The sequence below is a fragment of the Ochlerotatus camptorhynchus genome, unplaced genomic scaffold (assembly GCF_037179485.1).
Source record: "Ochlerotatus camptorhynchus isolate MF236.1 unplaced genomic scaffold, CSIRO-AGI_Acam_v1.1 ptg000569l, whole genome shotgun sequence".
NCBI classification, from domain to species: Eukaryota; Metazoa; Arthropoda; class Insecta; order Diptera; family Culicidae; genus Ochlerotatus; species Ochlerotatus camptorhynchus.
Genome location: NW_027041050.1, coordinates 1183186 through 1203004, shown reverse-complemented (window position 1 = coordinate 1203004; position 19819 = coordinate 1183186). Strand labels below are relative to the sequence as shown.

Below are 19819 nucleotides of genomic sequence, written 5' to 3'. Positions count from 1 at the left end.
GATGAATGTCTACGGGATCGATAGAAAATATCGTTGTGCTCAGAAAACGAAGCTCTATCAGATGATGTATACACATCGGTATATTTTTCACAAAAGCTCAGTCTTTTTTAGGGAATTGTTTTGATTGCTTAATGTGATTTTTCTATTGCTGGAAACAAGTTTTTAAACGTGGAAATGAATAACTAATGAGTACCCTTTCTACCACCGCTCATCACTTTAACGTGTACATAGCAAACAATATGTATCAATCAATGTTATTGATGATGTATGGTGTTTTACTAAACGTGGATACCATATTACACTCATTTAAATAATTTGTTCACATATTGTGTATGCATCTTACAGCGCAAACAGTTGATTGGTCATCGCAAGCGGAATGACCAATCAACTGTTTGGATGAAATATTCAACAACTTTTTTTCCTGTATTCGTCAGCTTATGTGGTGTAGTAATGCCCCGTTTTTTCGGCCCCTCTGCGCTTAAAACTTGAACATTAAATAATTTCATAAAATCGTAATTCCAAATCATTCTCATGCATCTTCAAGATGGGTGTTTAAGACCACTGAAAAAGCACATGGGTTTCGTAGAACATTAGAAAACATTTCAAAAAAGGAGGCTGGCAAAATCGGGTCATTACTGTATATGTACCCAGTGGGATGCCTTGGTCCCCTTATCATTTTCAAGAGCTGACATCTATTAAATTGACCTGAAAATGAACTAGCATCACTGATAAGTTCGAAATGTAGTGGATTGCTTAATGCTTCAGTGGCGCCACCATGACAAATGCGACTACATTCCTAACTAAAACCTTATTTGCGAAGAATGTGATTGTAAGTATTATGTCAGTTTGTTTTGGATATAACCATCCAGAAATATCTTCAAACATAGGAAAAGATCTATTCAACACAGAGAAAAATAAGATTGAATGTATTATTGATTTTACAAAAATTGGCCATAGTCCGACTATGTTGCCTGTATCACGGTAAATATATGGCTTAGAGATCTGATTTTTTTGATTTATTCTACGGTATTATTTTTTATCGATCTTCAGAAAAACAACAATTGATTAAAAACATGATTGAACTAGTTAAGGGCGGAAATCATGGTTTTCCCAACTATATGTGCTCGGTATCACTTTAATGATGCATGGATTTATCCATTTAATTATCAAATGATCAATGGGACATATTTTGTCCCCGTTCAAATACCAATTCAAAGGGATTTAATTCACTTAGCATTAATAATGCTGACGACAAGCATGCAGTCAATAATCATCATATGTTCCTCATCCCCTCCATGGTCGCTTTCATTAGAGACAGCGATGCATTTGGCACATTAGACCGTGCTTCGAACACCAGTTGCTGCCATACACGAATCAATGAATAGGAGAAGCGATGCGCAGCATCACAAGCATCATTATGAGCAGCTAGTCGTTCATTTTGTAATAAATATCCCCTTTCTCTCTCTGTCTAAAGTGCCATTGATAATTCATTGCGACTTTTTGTACAAACTTGTGTACTTTATTGTCGCTTAATAGCCGTTTTTGAAGTGGATACTCTTTCGAGCTCGTCCCCTATAGGTCTTCTACTACAAAAGCACATTCCCTAGCAGGGAGGGTTGCCTAAATCAGAGTCAACTAAATGGTGAGAAGTTAATAATGCATAACAGTCAAAGGGACGTACAATTAAAAGAAGAAGAAAAAGAAACGAAAGAATATGAACATTTCTGTGTTGTATTTCACGCAACGTGGATTTTTGATATTATGTACACTTTTCTTTGAACGTGCTTTGATTAAACGGCGGAAAAATTCAAGATGCTACCTTCGCATAAACAACCTGAAATCGAAGCAGATGTTTTTGCCCTCTATTGAATCTGGCTCATTAGGAACAAATATGAAGGGGAAAAGTAAATCCTTGCGAGGTGATAAATTAATGGACACCGAAATTATAGCTGTTGAAAGATTAATGGGACAGCAACTGTTGAAAGAAGTATGCGCTCTGTTCCTTATGAAAAGCGTAAGCTTTTTGGCGTGAAAGATCAAAATCAGCTGCCACATACATTCCCTACACATGGTACACGGATTTCGCATATTTAAAATTTGTACTCAAAACTCCCATGGAAATTATTCTGATCGTAGACGATACAAATGATCATTAGCCTTGTCCTAAAAATTGCATACCTCACATATGAAGATGCTGCACTAAATGCACACGATTATCATTAAGCTTTATGAATCCGCATTGTAAACATTTCCTAGCTGGCTTGGACCCGCATCTAGTCATCATCGGCTCGCTTGCTATGCTTATTGCTCGGACGCATTGAATTCCCTAGCCTACTCTGTCAAATGGCCAGCCTCAATAAGCAAAAGAAACGAATCATACATCGCTCGAACGAATGAGCAGCTAAAAGTTGAATATATGGTAATGATCACCGTAGCTCGCGAATCTCTGTACACACCAATGCAATGAGTGCTTGCTCATATGGGGCCTATTGGATGAAGGTATAATTTTTCGCATTTAACAACAGCGCCATAAGTGGCCAGAGGGACGGGACAAGCTGCGCATTTCAATAAAATAAATTGAATATCATAAGTTGTACCGAACAATGAAGCAATTCTGATCATTTGAGGCTCAATCGACAATGGTGGATAAGCATAGATATGTGAAGGAACGTGCGGGGAGTCGTATGAGATCCGGCAAATCTTGTGTCGCTGTGGAAAAGCACTGCGGTCAAACCGTAGGTACCCAGCTCTACTCAGACGAATCGATAGCTAACATCGGCGAAGGATAGGCATCTAATGGAAGTTATTTTGAATAATTTGTTCATTGAGTTAACACGTATTAATGATCAATATATTAGCTGGAATGAGCCGTACGTGAATAGAAGGTAGACGAACGCGAGGTAGAGAATGTTTGTTCATTGCCATTATTGGTGCCCGGCTGACGCTGCTGCTGCTGCTGCAAAAGTGCAATAAAATATGCATACATCTATGTTGAAAGCAAGGTGTGAAACGCTTCTGAAGCGTGAAGAATGAATAATAGTAATTAACAAACGTTTTGTTTTCTGCTAAGTTATTTGCAGCAGCTTTAATGGAAGATCGTGAGGTATTAATGGCATGTTAGACAGATGTACAAGATTTTAGATTGTTTCAATTGTAATCAATGAAATAATACGTATAGTTACAATAATACAATAATGATTGTTCAGACTTGATAATCAGGTGATTGACCTGTATTTTGAAAGGGTCTGCCGAATAATGTTCTTGGGGGGAGGGAGGTTGCAAATTCCGATAGTGTGTAAGGCTCAGTATTACCATAGAGGTAACTCTAAGACTAGAAGGTCCCGAAGAAACGTGCTCAACTTTTTGGCTCAGCTCTGGTACTCTCTTCGGTCCCAAGCTAATCGATTGACCCCTCGAAACATAGGAAAATCCACTAACCCCTCATTGTATCTGTCAAACTTTCATAGCGAATCAAAACAAATATTGTGTAGTACTAGAATTTCGACTAGAATGGGGTACGTTAATCGTTTGCTTGGGACCAATAGACTAGTCAAGTAGTGAGCCAATTTCAAATCGATAGTTTCGTATTGATTGTTGGTATTACTTTGTTAAAATACTCAGCCATCCTAGGATAATCTGTGGTCACATTCTTGAACCAGAAATGTTGGACTCCGTCAGGACCGGGAGCTGAAAAATTTCTCTTGAACAGCATAGCTTCACGAACATCTGAATTTTCGAAGACCACCACAGCTTTTCTCCTCTCTTTTTTAATCTCACAGTTGCCCGGATCCAAGGTTGCAAATACTCATTTAAGCTAAAATAATGTTTTTCGGAATAATAAAACCAAAAGATGGTATGACGGCAGGTTTAACTTGTAACTTACAAGAAGAGGTTACAAAGTATGCGTTTGAAACATAAAACCTGTAAATTATGCTTTCTATGAGTCACAATCAGCGATTTTCTGATCGCTGAGTGAGTGAGTGAGTGAGTTTGTGAAAAATCGCTGATTGTGACTCTCATGAAGTGAAACAAACAGGTTTAATATGTCAAACACATTCTTTGCGACCTCTTCTTGTATCCTACCAATTCAAAATTTGATCATGGCATCTAATTATTTCATAATTTAGAAAAACATTGTTTTAGCTGAAATGAGTGTTTGCAACCTTGCCCGGATCAATGCTGTACTGTTGCCACTCATTGCTTGGACCAAACATTGATAACTTGGTATCTTAACGGTAGACCGTCTACAACGCGGCTTTTTGTAGCACTTCGTTTCGTTCAACTTGAGTTTGATTTTACGGGTAAACCCAAGGGGTAGGTCACTCCGCACACCAATCTTGGGTCATCTTTTTTTGTCAGTGTGCCGCAAGTATGACGATTGTGCCGGTCATAGAGCAAGCTGCGATTGTTTTTAAAATACCCATCCCGGCAACCCGGTTTTCTGACACCTTGAATGTTTTGGTTTGAAATCGCAAGGATAAATCGGATTGAGGATGACGCGTGAAGTGGCCAGTGTGCGAAATTTCGGTGTTTTGTGATCCATAGGGTAATAAAAGTCCTGTATTTTAGTGTTTTATAATGCCCTCAAAGGCAGACCAGAAACCTAGCCTTTCGGCCGGAAAGAGTTGGAACCGGTGAGGAGCATTATTGGAGACCGACTATAGAGGGTGATGAATAGACTTATTTAGTTTGTTTTGTGTGAGTTGCAGCATTATTTGAATTAAGGGTACAAATGAGGTCTGATTGACTGCCTCTTCCTCTTGAGTCCACTCTAGAACCTACATTACATGTTTAGATCTATAAGTGAAATGCTGGTCTGAGTTCCTCTGATATATTCAATTAGAAGATGTTCCTGAAAATACAGTCAAACAGCGCGTAATGTTCTGAACAACTTCAATGACAGTTGTCCACCAGTGCTCCCATTTTATTTACAACAAACTAATGCCTAAGAGATTGTGCCGAAGGTATGATGAAAATGTGCCGATAGATGTGTCCAATATAATTTCGGCACAATATGCTGAGTGACTTACCCCTTGGGTAAACTCTAATTTACACTTAGCCTACAAAAAGGCATGTTTAGATGAATTTGTTATAACCTTCCTAGCTATTCTTACTTAACCAAACGTGTTAGATTCCTAGTGAACTTCTGACCGGATTGCTTACAGCAATCTCTGAATCTTTCCAGGAAAATCGTTCTCCGTTCCTCTAAAGACCTGCCAGACGAGTCCACAGAAGATTGTTAAAGATCTTCCACAGGATGTTGTTCTGGATCCTTTGCAGCTTGAGGTGGTGGATTTTAGCACCATTATCAAAGATTGACACACTCTATTCTATTACTGATAGGATTATTTGTTTGTAGACTGCAAGCTTGATTTTCAAGGACAGGGTGAACATATGTTGATAAGAGGGTACTCATCAAGATGTTGCACTTGACACTAGATTTGTCGATGTATATCAGCTTTCTATCTAGTGTCAGTTTAAGGTAGGTTAGACTACCTCTTTGAACCATTTCAGCACAAACGAATGGACCCAGCAACTGGTTCATCTTCAGCTATAGATATCTCGATCGGTTCGGAGGTGCTAGCTACCAGATTTATCTGGCGGACTCTTCCGGACACCCACAGCAGCGACCACTTTCTGATCACCGTCTCTTATCCTGAATGCTCAACGACCAAGCGGATTGGACATCGTTCAAACGGTTGACTTCCCGCAGCATCAAACCAGTCGACGAGCTTGGCGTTGATGAGTTCGTCGATCGGGTATTATCAGCAGCAACAGCAAACATCCCTCGAACATCATGACGAATTGGTACCAAATCAGTACCATGGTGGTGCCCGTAAGTGAAAACGGCGATTAAGCGGCGCCGAAAACTTCTGAGAGCACTGAAGCGCAGCAGAGAAGCGGGATTAGACAAGGGCGCTGATTCCGAAGCCAAATTCATCTGAGTTTGGTCCTGCAGCTTTCCGGACTATCTCTCTGACCAACTGTATCGCGAAGGTGTTCGAGCGCATGGTGAATCGTAGATTGACGATGGAGTTGGAGTCAAAAGGACGATTGGACAAAAGGCAGCACGCTTTTAGAGCTGGGCGCGGGGTTGAAATGTACTTGGCGGAGTTGGAAAGGTCACTGATTCCACCTGGAGGTACGGCATTTTACGCACTCTGCGGAAGTGGCAGATAGGTGGGCGGATGTTCAATGTGTTGAGCAGTTTACTCGCCAACATAACATTCCGAGTGACCGTGGAATAGCATTTACCGAGTGAAATGCCATTAAAAAACGGAATTCCCCAAGGGTCTGCGCTGTCGGTCACGGTGTTCCTCGTCGCGATGCAGCTAATATTCAGAGCGATGCTGCATACTGTCATCGTGCTCTTATATGCGGACTATATTTTGCTGGTGGTAAGGAGAAATGAGGAGTGACCCCTCTATCACGATCTGCAAGCCACGGTGAGCTGTAGCTGTAGATAAGTGATCGAAGAGCGTTGGGTTAAAATTATCATCTACGAAATCGAACATCTTCTACGGCAGTCCCAACGCCCGTCGAGAACCTAGCAACAATATCTGCATCGATCGTGTAGCTGTACCGGTGTCCTTGACCGGTCACAGACTTTCAAGCAGCATTGTAAGACTGTGAAAACTACATGCGATTCAAGGCTGCGAATTCTTAAAATGATTGGGGCTAAACTTGCACGAAGGCAACGTGAGTCTCTTCTGGGCATTGTATCGGCAATCGTTAATACGTGGGAATACAAAAATCAGAAACATATTAGATGACGAAGGGAATTAACAGCAGGTGGAGAGGAAGAAAGTTGAAGATAATATGATAGCGAAGAAATTAATGAAATAGAGAAGAAAACAATAAGTGCAAAGAATTGTATGTGATGTAATGAATATTTAGTGGAACGAATGAAGGAAAATAAGATAAGGCAGTAGCAGAAGCGTTGAAATCTGGACCAGAGTAGTAAAGAAGCTAACCCGTAAAAAAAGGAACCGTAGAGGTACAATGAAATGTATTGTAACCATACAATAGAGTTTATGACGTGACGCATTGTCGTATTCTCCACAACAATTAAATTACAATACAATGTATTGTTTTTACATTAAAATCTATGGTATATGGGGGAATATACAATAGAACAAGGGGGTCGTTATGTATCTTAACCATACGAAAAATCACTTTTTCCCGAACAGACTTGAGCCATTTACCATTAATTGTATTGTTGTTCTATTGTTGAAAACTCTTACTATATGGGACGTACTGTGCATCTATTGTAATAACAATATGTTAAAATTTCGTGTACTATCCACGCACAATGAGATTGATTGTTGGCAATAGATTTATTTGTAATTGTATTTTATTTTATGGTAATTGTATGGTTATTTTTTTCCGGGAAGTGTGAGTTTAATAATTAACACCAACACCACATCAGTCCTGCAAAATCTCGACAAAACACAGTGGTATTCAAAGTTCTGGTTTGGTCATTCATTTGAGGTAACAGTCATCGTCAAGACAAGCCATATGGTAATATGTATTTTATTATGTATTATATGTATATATGTATTATTGAGCAAAACAATTACATGGAGCCGTTAAAGTTAACAATAATGTGACTCAGAAGGCACGAAATAACACTTTTCGTTACCAGGTGAATCTTAGTCATTGACGAAAAATGAATGAGATTTTGACAAAGGTTTTTTTTTTTAGGATCAAGTCTATCAGTGACTATGTGAAAAACAATTTTGTCAATATCGCACGAAAGTCTGTCAACGACAATGACAAATCTCAGCACTACCCGCAGGTACATCAGCTCACAAGCTCAAATTCTTCATTGTACTTACTTATATCTTTATAAGTAAGTTTGTATATTCCTTCACAGGACAGTCGTCTTTTGCGTGAGAGGAATCACCCTAATTCATGCATTTAGGCATAAGCGGTAAAGTGAAAAATTAACGATTTTAAGTGCTTATTCATTCAGATATCAATCAATTCAACCGCACAGGTCTTTCAACCAATGTACTTTTTACATTTTAATCAATTTACTAAATGGATGTATTAGAATGATTTCTCCGTTTAAACGGTTAATTCTTCATTTTACTCCATGCTCCCCTACAAGGAGTTATTAGTTTTGGATTGCTGTTTGCTGAACAAATCATTTTTACCACGGAAAACCTATATTTCTTATCTTTGCTGTAGGGTGTCCCAGAATGTCTAATTACAATTAAAAAAGCGATAACGTAACTCTGTTTACAGCAAATTTGATTTTTATGTCGTATTAATGTTCTCTATAGTATTCTCTTACAGTTTAACGTAGAAAATCCGTGATCCAATCAGTAGTAAGCCAAGGAGCGGATTTTTGATCTCACGCTACTCATCAGCTTCAGCAAAGATGCCTTTCCAATAATTTTCTCAGTCTTTCGCAAACTTTGTAACAGAATTCGCTGCCTTTACATATTTTCGCAAACATGCTTTAATCAAGGCCAACTCCACACAACGAACGTCAATCATTAGTCAACCATGGTCCTAAACCAGCCCTTCTGGGAGCCGGTGGAGGAAATGGATTTGCACCGGATTTTTCACCGCCTGAGTATCATCCGTCGGAAAACTTGAAGGACGCCCGGCTGACCCGAAACAGACCAGCCAACTTTATTCAACCGGTACAGCAACAGGGCGCAGTAATGATGGTCTACGGACTCGATAACAACACAACCATCATCGCTAAGCTGTTCAATCTGTTCTGCCTGTACGGAAATGTTGTCAGTATAAAGCTCGGGATAAAGTTCCTGAAGGCCAAAGACGGTACCGCTATGGTCCAGATGGGAGACGCCATCGCAGTCGAATCAGTCGAATGCAGCATCCAGCACATGGACAACATTATAATCGGTAATGATGGTAGCAAAATTCAGATTGCAATTTTCAAGCAGAACTACTTGTCAGAGCCCACCAACCCCTACACCCTGCCGGACCATTCTATTAGCTCCAAGGACTACAGCACCTCCAAGAACAATCGCTTCCTTTCGTTTACCAGCAAAAATCGCATTATCCACTTCTTCAATACGCGGATCTGCTGTTAACTGCATTTACCACCAAGAACTGCCACCGGTCGCAAGTGCGAATGATTCCGCTGAAATCAAAAAGTTCCTCCTCCAGGTTGGTCGAGTTCCCGAGCGTAGCCCTGGCGGTGAACGCCATCATGAAGTGCAACCACAGTGCGATCGATCACAAAGGCACAAAATTCCCGTTCATTATGAAGCTATGCTCCTCCAAGACGATAAACGGTGCGTTGAGCAACGAGAACATCAAAAACCGGTAAAGAGCGGAACCTTCTTTTTCTGAGAAAAGAAAGGATTTTCTTTTTTCTGTGTAGTTAAAGTTATGATTCGTGATTATTGTTAGTTGAAAGTGCAAAAAGGCAGGAGAGTAAAAATAATTTTTTGAGCTATTTGAGATTTTGACAAGACGGTCCTGTAACATTGCATGTTGGACGATGGAATGGTTTTGAATTTGATTAGATTGTGGCAACATTAATAACAAATTTTGAGACATGCACACTAGACTGATGCAAAATTTGAAATGTTCGCTCCACAGTGCTTAAACGGTTTCAAATTGGGTCCTGCTTAGCCTCCCAAAATTTGAACTACTTTAGTAAGAACCTGACTTGGCACAAATCATTTCAAGTTTATATTGGAATTACTATGGGAAAACTTATATTTTTGTTCATATCTATCTAAAAATTCACTACATCACTGTAGGAGTGAGAGAGACGGACGACGCAGAGCAGTAGAACGTACTGCAAGCCGAACGAGTCAGTGAGCCGTGGTCTACCGTGAGAGCAAGAGTGTTTTTGCGACCGCTGCGTGTAAATTCGGTCAAGTGATTTTATTCTAATATTTTCTCGAGCACTAACTTGGCAATCCTTTCAATTAAATAAAGAAAAACCGTTAAGCCGTGTTTTTCCTTACATGGGGGCTCAACCGGGATTGCCTCCCAGTGTCTCGAGATCAGTAAAAGCAGGCGAAAAGCGATTTTATTCTGTGAAATTGAATCGGATAATCGCGACGCCATATTGTGTGGTTGGAGGTCGAAAAGTCTCCACAATTCCGTGTGTTGTGAGATGGGAGAGAAATCTCCACACTGCGAGCTATGTGAACGAAGCGAAATTTCCTCTCCACTGTGAGTGACGTGGCGGGAGAATGAATAACTTCTTCTGTGAGAGCCCTGTGAGATTTGAGTAGTGTTTGTTTGATCGAGAAACGAGGTTTGCAAAATGTCCGAACGTGAAGACCAGTTTGCACACCTAACGATCAAACAATTGCGCGATCTGTGTGCAGAGAACAATTTATCGAGTAGTGGTAAAAAAGTGACCCTTGTGCGAAGATTGTTGGAGAACAGTGCCGCCGAAGATGAAACAGTGATTGATGCTGCTAATTCTAAGGTTACGGCATCAACACCGAAGAATCAACGAGAACGTGGTGACAAAATGGTGTCAAGTGACGAAGAAGGCAATGCGCGGCCACCGCAGTTTACTTTCAACGATATCAGTGATTCTCTTGAGAAGTTTTCCGGAGAAAGTTCCGATCGTGACGTACGCGAGTGGTTGTATGATTTCGAGAAGATAAGCGAAACTTTTGGGTGGAACGACGTGCAAAAGTTTGTTTACGGCCGACGGCTGCTTAAAGGCACTGCAAAGCTGTTTGTGAGCAGTTCGTCTGGGCTGAACAGCTGGGCTGCATTGAGCGCGGCTCTAGAAGACGAATTTGAGGATAAAGTGACGAGTGCGGAAATTCACGAACTGTTGCGTAATCGTAAAAAGAAGAATGACGAGTCATTTCTGCAGTACATCTACTACATGCAGAATATCGCTAAACGTGGTCATATTGAAGAGGAGGCTGTGTGTGATTACGTTGTTCGTGGCATAACCGACGATCCAGTGAATAAAGTGGGCTTGTTCGGTGCGAACAAAATTAGTGATCTGAAAGATCGTCTGAAGCAATATGAGAAAATGAAAAATCAAATGCGAGAATGTGGTCGTAGTGGTTTGAAACCCGTCGGTAGATCCGAGAAAGAGAAACCAAAAAAGAACACTAATACCTCCAGCAAGACCGACGCTGCCGAGTCCACATCCGAAGGTGTCCGATGCTACAACTGTGGAAACCGTGGGCACTACGCAAACGATTGTGAAATGAAGTCTCGCGGACCGAAGTGTTTCGTGTGTAGTGATTTTGGGCACCGTGCGAAGGACTGCAAGCAGAAGAAAGAGAAAGAGTCCGAAGTAAACATTCTCGCCGAAGAGAGAATGCCCGTGCTGCAGATCACAGTGGCCAATAACGAGTTGCGTGCGTTGTTCGATACGGGCAGCCAATACAACTTGATTTGTGAAAGTGCATACAAGCGAATCGGAGAGCCTCCGCTCACCAACACTTCTATGGTGTTTAGTGGTTTCGGTGCGATGAAGACGCGAGCGTGTGGAAAAGTCGTTGTCGGTGTATGTGTTGATGCGGAAGAGTTCCCGGAGATGTCATTCTTCGTCGTGCCCGTGGGTAGCATGTCGTACGACGCTATTCTGGGCATCGATGCTTTGAACCAGATGGATGCAGAGATAAGCAAAGAAGGGGTAAAGATGAAGAAGAATGAAAATGTAAACAAGTGCGATGAAGAAAGTGAACTGATGATGATTTTGAAGGATGTGAAAAGTGATGTTGCCATCGACGTGCCACAACGATATGCCGACACCATCAAAGGATTGATCGAAAACTACGTGCGAAACAGTGACGTTAAGAGCCGTGTGGAAACTTAAATAATTCTGAATGACGATGTTCCGGTGCATATCTCCCCGCGACGTTTTGCACCGAAAGAAAAAGAGATCCTAGAGAAAACTGTTGACGATTGGCTTAAGGCCGGTATAATAAAGGAAAGTGTGAGTGAATACGCAAGTCCCGTGACGCTTGCACCTAAGAAGGACGGTTCGATGAGAGTTTGTGTTGATTATCGCCAGTTGAATCAAAAGGTCGTGAAAGATTGTTTTCCGATGAGAAATATTGAAGATCAAGTGGACAAACTCAAAAGTGCGAAAGTGTTTACCACACTTGATTTAAAGAACTCATTTTTTCATGTACCTGTGGAAGAGTCGAGTCAGAAGTATACTAGTTTTGTGACGCATGCGGGACAGTACGAGTTCCTGAAGACTCCCTTCGGGCTGTGCAATAGTCCGGCGAGCTTCAGTCGGTTTGTGGCCGATGTCTTCCGTGACCTGATAAGGAGTGGTCGTCTGATGATTTATGTGGACGATGCGATCATTCCCGCCGAGACCGAAGAAGAGAACATCGATGTTTTGAAAGAAGTTTTGAAAGTGGCTGCCGAGAATGGGATTCAATTTAATTGGGAGAAATCCCAATTCTTGAAGAACGAAGTGGACTATCTGGGATACGTGATAAGTGGTGGATGTTATCGTATACCCCTTACTAAGATCCGCGCAGTTCAACACTACCGTGAGCCTTCTAACGTGAAAGAGTTACAACGTTTCTTGGGACTTACAAGTTACTTCCGTAAGTTCATTGCGGGGTACGCGATAATTGCGAGGCCGTTGACGTCCCTGCTGAAGAAGGATGCACAATATGAGTTCGGTGATTCACAAAAACAGAGTTTCGAGTCGTTGAAACAGTGTCTAGTGTCTGATCCGGTGTTACAGATTTTTGATCCTAATGCCGAGACTGAGTTGCACACTGACGCCTCTAAGGAAGGTTACGGTGCAGTGCTGCTCCAGAAGAGTGATGACGGTAAGATGCATCCAGTGTACTATATGAGCCAGCAAACGTCAATTGCGGAGAAGAATTACAGTGCGTACCATTTGGAAGTATTGGCAGTGGTAAGAGCTGTAGAAAGGTTCCGTGTTTACTTGTTGGGAGTTCCATTCAAGATCGTGACCGATTGTGCGGCATTTCAACATACGCTCAAGGCGAAGCATTTGGGAGCCCGTGTAGCAAGATGGGCCTTGCTTTTGGAAGAGTTTACCTATTCCGTGGAACATCGAGCAGGAACAAGGATGAAGCATGTGGACGCGTTGAGTCGCGCGCCTGTGATGCTCACATCGAGTGATCCCATTGTTGAGATGATTAGAAGTGCTCAGAAGCGAGACGAAAAGTTGAAAGTGATAACCGAGCTGTTGAAGACACAAACTTTCGATGACTATTTCGTAAGTGACGACTTGTTAATGAAACTCATTAATGGACGAGAGGTGATCGTGGTACCGACAGAACTTCAAAGTGAAGTGATCAGGAAAGCTCACGAGAATGGTCATTTTGGTGCGCGAAAGCTTGAAGAAATTATCAAACGTGACTATTACATTCCAAGTTTGAGTGAGAAAATGAAGAGACAAATTGATTGTTGTGTAAAGTGTATTTTGGCGAATCGGAAGCGAGGAAAAGTAGATGGGTTGTTAGCTCCAATTCCTAAAGGAGATGTGCCGTTCGACACTTATCATGGTCCACGACCATGGATGTTACCGAGAAGTTGTATAAGTATCTGTTCGTAGTCGTCGATGCTATTACAAAATACACCTGGATATACCCAACGAAAACTACTAATGCCCATGAAGTGATCCAGAGACTTCGAAATCAAAGTGAGTTGTTTGGGAATCCTCGAAGAATCGTGAGTGATAAGGGGGCAGCATTTACCTCGAATGACTTTAACGATTACTGTGAAGAACAGAACGTCGAACATGTGGAAATCACCACCGGAATACCACGAGGAAACGGCCAGGTGGAACGGGTGAACCAAGTGATTCTGGCGATGCTCACGAAGCTCAGTGTGAACGATACGACGAAGTGGTACAAGCACGTAGGCTACATTCAGCGATGGATAAATGCAAGTGTCCACCAGAGTACAACTGTGTCTCCGTTTGAAGCTATGTTTGGTGTACAGATGCGCCATGAAGGTGATATACGTTTGTGTGAATTGCTAGAGGAAATTCGAGTGGCACAGTTTGACGACCAACGGAGCGAAATCAGAGCAAAAGCCAGAGCAGCAATCGAGAAGGCCCAGCATGATCAACAACGATCGTACAATCTACGGGCACGACAGGCACCTACCTATCAGATCGGTGATGTTGTTGCTATCAAACGAACGCAGTTTGGTCCAGGTAAGAAGTATGCAGCCGAGTACCTCGGGCCCTACAAGATAACCAACGTGAAGCCCAACAGTCGATATGATGTAGAGAAGATCAGCGGCGAAGGGCCGAAGAAGACTTCGACAGCAGCGAGTCATCTGAAGCTGTATCGGGTCTGGGGACCAGAACCCTCGCAGGATGACCGAGTTGTAGGAGTGAGAGAGACGGACGACGCAGAGCAGTAGAACGTACTGCAAGCCGAACGAGTCAGTGAGCCGTGGTCTACCGTGAGAGCAAGAGTGTTTTTGCGACCGCTGCGTGTAAATTCGGTCAAGTGATTTTATTCTAATATTTTCTCGAGCACTAACTTGGCAATCCTTTCAATTAAATAAAGAAAAACCGTTAAGCCGTGTTTTTCCTTACATCACTATGCTTTTAAAAATGATAGCAGTGATTGTAGCACATTTTCTCAGCTACAACTTTGTTGAGAACCACTTTTTAATCAAATTTAAGAAACAAAAGTTATTAATGATTCAAGTCACTAATGTCTTATAATAATGCTCATTCAACTGTTCAGCAGGCAACATTGGTGTTTATGGAGCGTGGAATAGAGGACAAAAATCATGGCTACTATGTCACACTGCAGAATACAGTGTTGTCCACAATACAGTTGCTTAATCTTGCCATAAGATTATCAATCTCTTAAACAATTAATAACTATTTCATTTGAGATTTGGCTGAAAAACAATGTTCCGCAAGGTTGTAGCTTATAAAATGTCCCGTAAGAATAGTTAAAAAAAATTTGAAAAAGCAATATGGACAATGGGTAGGAGACAATGAACACAAAGTTTGGTTTTCGCATAGTAATTTCCATATAAACTTCGAATAGTTTGTGCCAAGTCAGTTTCTTACCAAATGAGTTTAAATTTTGGGAGGCTAATCAGGACCTGATTTGAATCCGTTTGAGCACTGTGGAGCGAAAATGTCAAATTTTGCATCAGTCTAATGCACACTGCGCAGGCGCAGAAAAAGTTCAGTGTAGCCAGAAACTTTAAAGATTAGAAAAATCAAATCGGTGCCAAACAGTGCCAATGACTGTGCCCAGGTTTGCCCAAGCTTATTTTTGGCACACTGTGCGGACCATCCTAAAGAATTCACCCACGAGGCAATTGCATCGATTTCGGATTTCCGCATTAAAAATTTCTGTCAACGCATAAAGTAACACACATACACATATACACGCACACTGAATGTGAAAATTGATTCAATAATTATAATAATTTGATGAAGAAGAGTTTTTACAATTAATAGTCATAGGAAGGGTAAGGAGGGGTAAAACGGGGGGTACTATTCAAAGACCAATTAATATCAACAATTTTCTATATGATGAGTTCAGCAGCTCTTCAAGTAATTCTGGGTGGAAACCCATAAAATTTGTTTTGAAAAACCCGTATATATGCACTGTTGATCATATTACATCATGGCGCATATTATCCTACTTCATTATTCTGTAATAATTTGATCAAAATAATAGTGGAAAAAAAATTCGATTTTGTCAGTTTCTCGTTTTTGTCATCCTATAACTTGAGGAGGGGCTGATACAATCAGGAAAGCACTGTACACTCAGGTCTTTTTTTACACGGGGTCTATGAACCGTGTAAAAAAAACCGTGTAAAAAACCGTGTAAAAAACCGTGTAAAAAACCTACGAGATTTTAATTTTTCACATGCTTAAATGTTTGTAATTTGTAATTATAGCATGCTATGCCATTTGTAATTATAGCATGCTATGGTCCATATAGACATATTTTAAAAATTTCTGTATTTACACCGAAAATTGTGATTTTTTTTTAAAGTATGCCCTTCGATTACCTATAGCTTGAAACGGATAATGTGATTAGAATCAAGCCGATGGCTTGTACCATTGTCGAGAAATCGTAAATCGCAAAAAACCGCAAAAATAACCGTGTAAAAAAAACCGCGTAAAAAAAAACCCGTGTAAAAAAAGACATCAGTGTATCGCCATTTATTGTCGATATTTTGCAGCACTGACAACAATACCATACAAAATCGCTATCACAGTAGCCATGAAATGCATTTTTACTATGGTTCCATAACTTGTTATCGAGTTACTGGGCATCGAGTTGTGGAGAGTTTACTGTATTCATATCCCGAAGCATAGAGAGAGCAGTGGCGAAAGCATATTCCTGATAATCGCAACGTTTGTGTTTCGAGTCCCATAGCCGGTACGTTTTTTTTTCGACTTGATTAATTTCACTAACTAATACAACCGGTGGAAACTAACGATTTCAAATTGGCTCACTACTTGACTTGTTCGGGAAAAAGTGATTTTTCGTATGGTTATCCTGCTACTCTGCCCTGGAGTTGGTACCCGGTGGTGAACCTTGTGCTGTCCGTAACTCCCAGTCCACCGTTCCGCCTATATCGTCGTTGTGTTCACGGCCGAATACAAAACATTGGTCCTTCGAACTGGATACTGGACTGGCGTGCTGCTGCTAGGTGAGAAAAGCGTTTTGCGAGGCTTGACAACGTGAAAAACCGTTCGCGTGGCTTTGACAACGCGAAACCCCGTGATTTATTCCGTCGTCGCGACGCCCTAGTGCGTGTTGATATTCCTCGTCGCGACGTCCGTGAGTGTTTTTCGCCCTTCCGTCACGGTTACCATAGAAACGTTATCCACGTGTCGTACTAAATCGAGCGGATGTTTCGTGAGTGTGTGTTCCACCGTTGCGATTGTAGTCCGAACGTGAACCGTGCCAAGAAAACCTGCGAAGTGTGAAGTATTCCTTCCGAGTAACCGTAAACCTTCGCGTATGAGGAGATGTTACCTCGCACCCCACCCCGGAAAATGGAAAATTCGGAAGATGTGAATGTGATGATCCAGAAGCGTGGTCAATAGACTGATGCAAAATTTGACTTTTTCGCTCCACAGTGCTTAAATGGTTTCAAATCGGGTCCTGACTTGCCTCCCAAAGTTACAACTCATTTGGTTAGAAACAGACTTCGCACAAGCCATTTGAAGTTTACATGTAAATTACTATGGGAAATCTCAACTTTTTGTTCATTGCCTTCTAGTCTTTTTCCATATTGAGCTACGAAACAGTTCGATAGCCATTCTTATAAACAATTTTCTCAGCTACAACTTTACTGAAGATCGTGTCTATGTAAAACGAGACAGGAAAAAGTTATTAATTATTTAAGAGGTTGGTAAACTTATGACATGATCCAGCAGCTGCTCTGTAGGCAACACTGTATTTTGCAGTGTGACATAGTAGCCATGATTTTAGTGTCCTACTCAACGCCCCAGAAACACCAATGTTGCCTGCTGAGCAGTTGATTGGGCATGATCATAAGACATCAGCGCATTGAACCATTGATAACTTTCGATTCTTGCATTTATTCAAAATGTGGTCTTCAGCAAAGTTGTAGCTGGGAAAATTTCCTTCATGTACTATTGAAAATTTTTCAAGCAGACTAATATGGTGAATTATTAGATAGACATGAACAAAAATCTTGGTTTTACCATAGTAATTCCCATACAAACTTCAAATGGTTTGTGCCATCTCAGTTTCTCATCAAATGGGTTCAAATTTTGAGAGGTTAGTCAGGATCCGATTTGGAATCGTTTAAGTATTGTGGAGCGAAAATTTCAAAATTTGCATCACTCTAGTGGTCAAGTAAAGGCGAAGGTCACACGGATCTTAAATTCCCTGACTGCAGCAGAAACTGCGAACAAAAGGCTACCGCTTCCCTTATTGCGGGTTTACTCCAAGAACCTGCAAGTGATTTATCAAGAATACAACGAGATTCACGATGCCATCGCCGCCTCCGTGGAAGAAGAGAACGTCGATGCTCAGGAGGAAAAGTATATTGCATTCGAAGCCCTCTACAATGAAACCTTGGTCATGATAGAGACGATGATCGAGATGATTGAGATGGAGAACAGAGCAACCCTGCCCGTGTCAGTGCCTTCGACATCAGCAAGAGCGAACAAGGCTTCAAGTCAACCTGTCATCATTCACACCCAGTCTTACCGTACTCCTCTACCAACCTTCGACGGTCGTTATGAATCATGGCCACGCTTCAAGGCCATGTTTCAGGACATGATGCAGCGATCAAACGATTCCGACGCTGTAAAGCTGTATCATTTGGAAAATTCGCTGAAGGCAGATGCTGCAGGTGTGATCAACTTGGAGACACTGCAAAACAACAATTATGCACGAGCATGGGAGATCCTGGAAGAACGATTTGGAAACCAACGATTGATCATCGAGTCACACATCCTTGGCCTCCTGAATATGCAAAAGGTTCTCAAGAAATCATCAAAGGATCTGCGCAACCTGGTAGATGAATGCACCCGTCACGTCGACAATCTCGTTAAGCTCAACCAGCGTTTAACCGGAATGTCTCACTTGTTTGTGGTGACACTACTGACACGTGCCTTAGACGATCAGACTTGTGAACTCTGGGAAGCTTCAATCAACCAGTCCGAGCTTCCTGAGTATGAGCAGATGATCGCATTCTTGAAGCAGCGGTGCGTGATTCTGGAACGATGTGAAACCACTACTCCGACCACAGCATCTAAGGTACCGATCGCCAAGACTGCTCCATCGAAAGGTGGACCTTCTAAGTCGTCGCATGCTGCAACAGCAACATCGGAATATGCGTGCGACTTTTGTTCCGGCCAGCACCAGAATTTCAAATGCTCGACTTTTCAAAGGATGACCGTAGACCAGCGTCAAGACAAGCTGAAAGCGACGAATCTGTGCTTCAATTGCCTGAGGAAGGGCCACCGTAGTGCAGCGTGTCCAAGCAATAAATCTTGCGGAAAGTGTTTCAAAAAGCACCACACTCTAGTTCATTTCGAGCAACGGGAGAAACCTGAAGTAAGAACGAGCCAGCCGACGTAGATCCAGTACCAGCAGTGGCGGAGCAGCCTGTGCATGCTTCCTGTTCCAGCGTGTTTCGTTCACCAAGCAAGCAGGTGTTCCTAATGACAGCAATGGTCATTCTGTGGTGAAGAAATTAAACCTGCCGAAATTCCCAGCTAATGTTCCTGTAGTCGGCGTAGGAGGTACGCGATACGCCATCGAACGGTGGTGAGAAAGACATCCAACTACAGCAACTTCACTGCCAATGTTGATTGTCTCGTCACACCGAAGGTGACTGGCACCATTCCGTCGGCAAATGTTAGAGTGGATTCCTGGCATATTCCATCCGGTGTACTGTTGTTGGCCGATGCTTCATTCAACCGTCTACGAGAAGTGGAAATGCTGATTGGTGCCGAACATTTCTTCAACATGCTGAAGCAAGGCCAAATCAAACTTGCCGATCACCTACCTACCTTGTACGAAACGCAGTTTGGATGGGTCGTGGCTGGCTCGTACGAGGAAATGCAAGAAGATTCTTCAGTATGTGTCAACCTTGCTGTGACCGATGGATTGGAAGCATGCTTGCAGCGGTTTTTCGACCAACAGGAAATCGCTGAACCAGCAATGATGACGAGTGAAGAAGGACGTTTCGAAGAACACTTTCAACGGACTTATCGTCGTAATGAAGATGGACGATTTGTTGTCCAGCTGCCGTTCCGTTAATCAGTGGACCAGTTGAAAGGTTCCAGAAGGCTCAGTATGCGGAGTTCATCGACGAATACCAATCGTCGGGTCACTGCCGTGAAGTGAGGGAGGAAGAAGATCCT

General features: G+C 41.9%; 1 pseudogene; it reads left to right on the top strand.

The window, feature by feature from the left end:
* LOC135713585 (heterogeneous nuclear ribonucleoprotein L-like) overlaps window positions 1-9310 on the top strand; it is a 32632-nt pseudogene extending 23322 nt beyond the window's left edge.
* Window positions 9311-19819: the final 10509 nt, after the last annotated feature.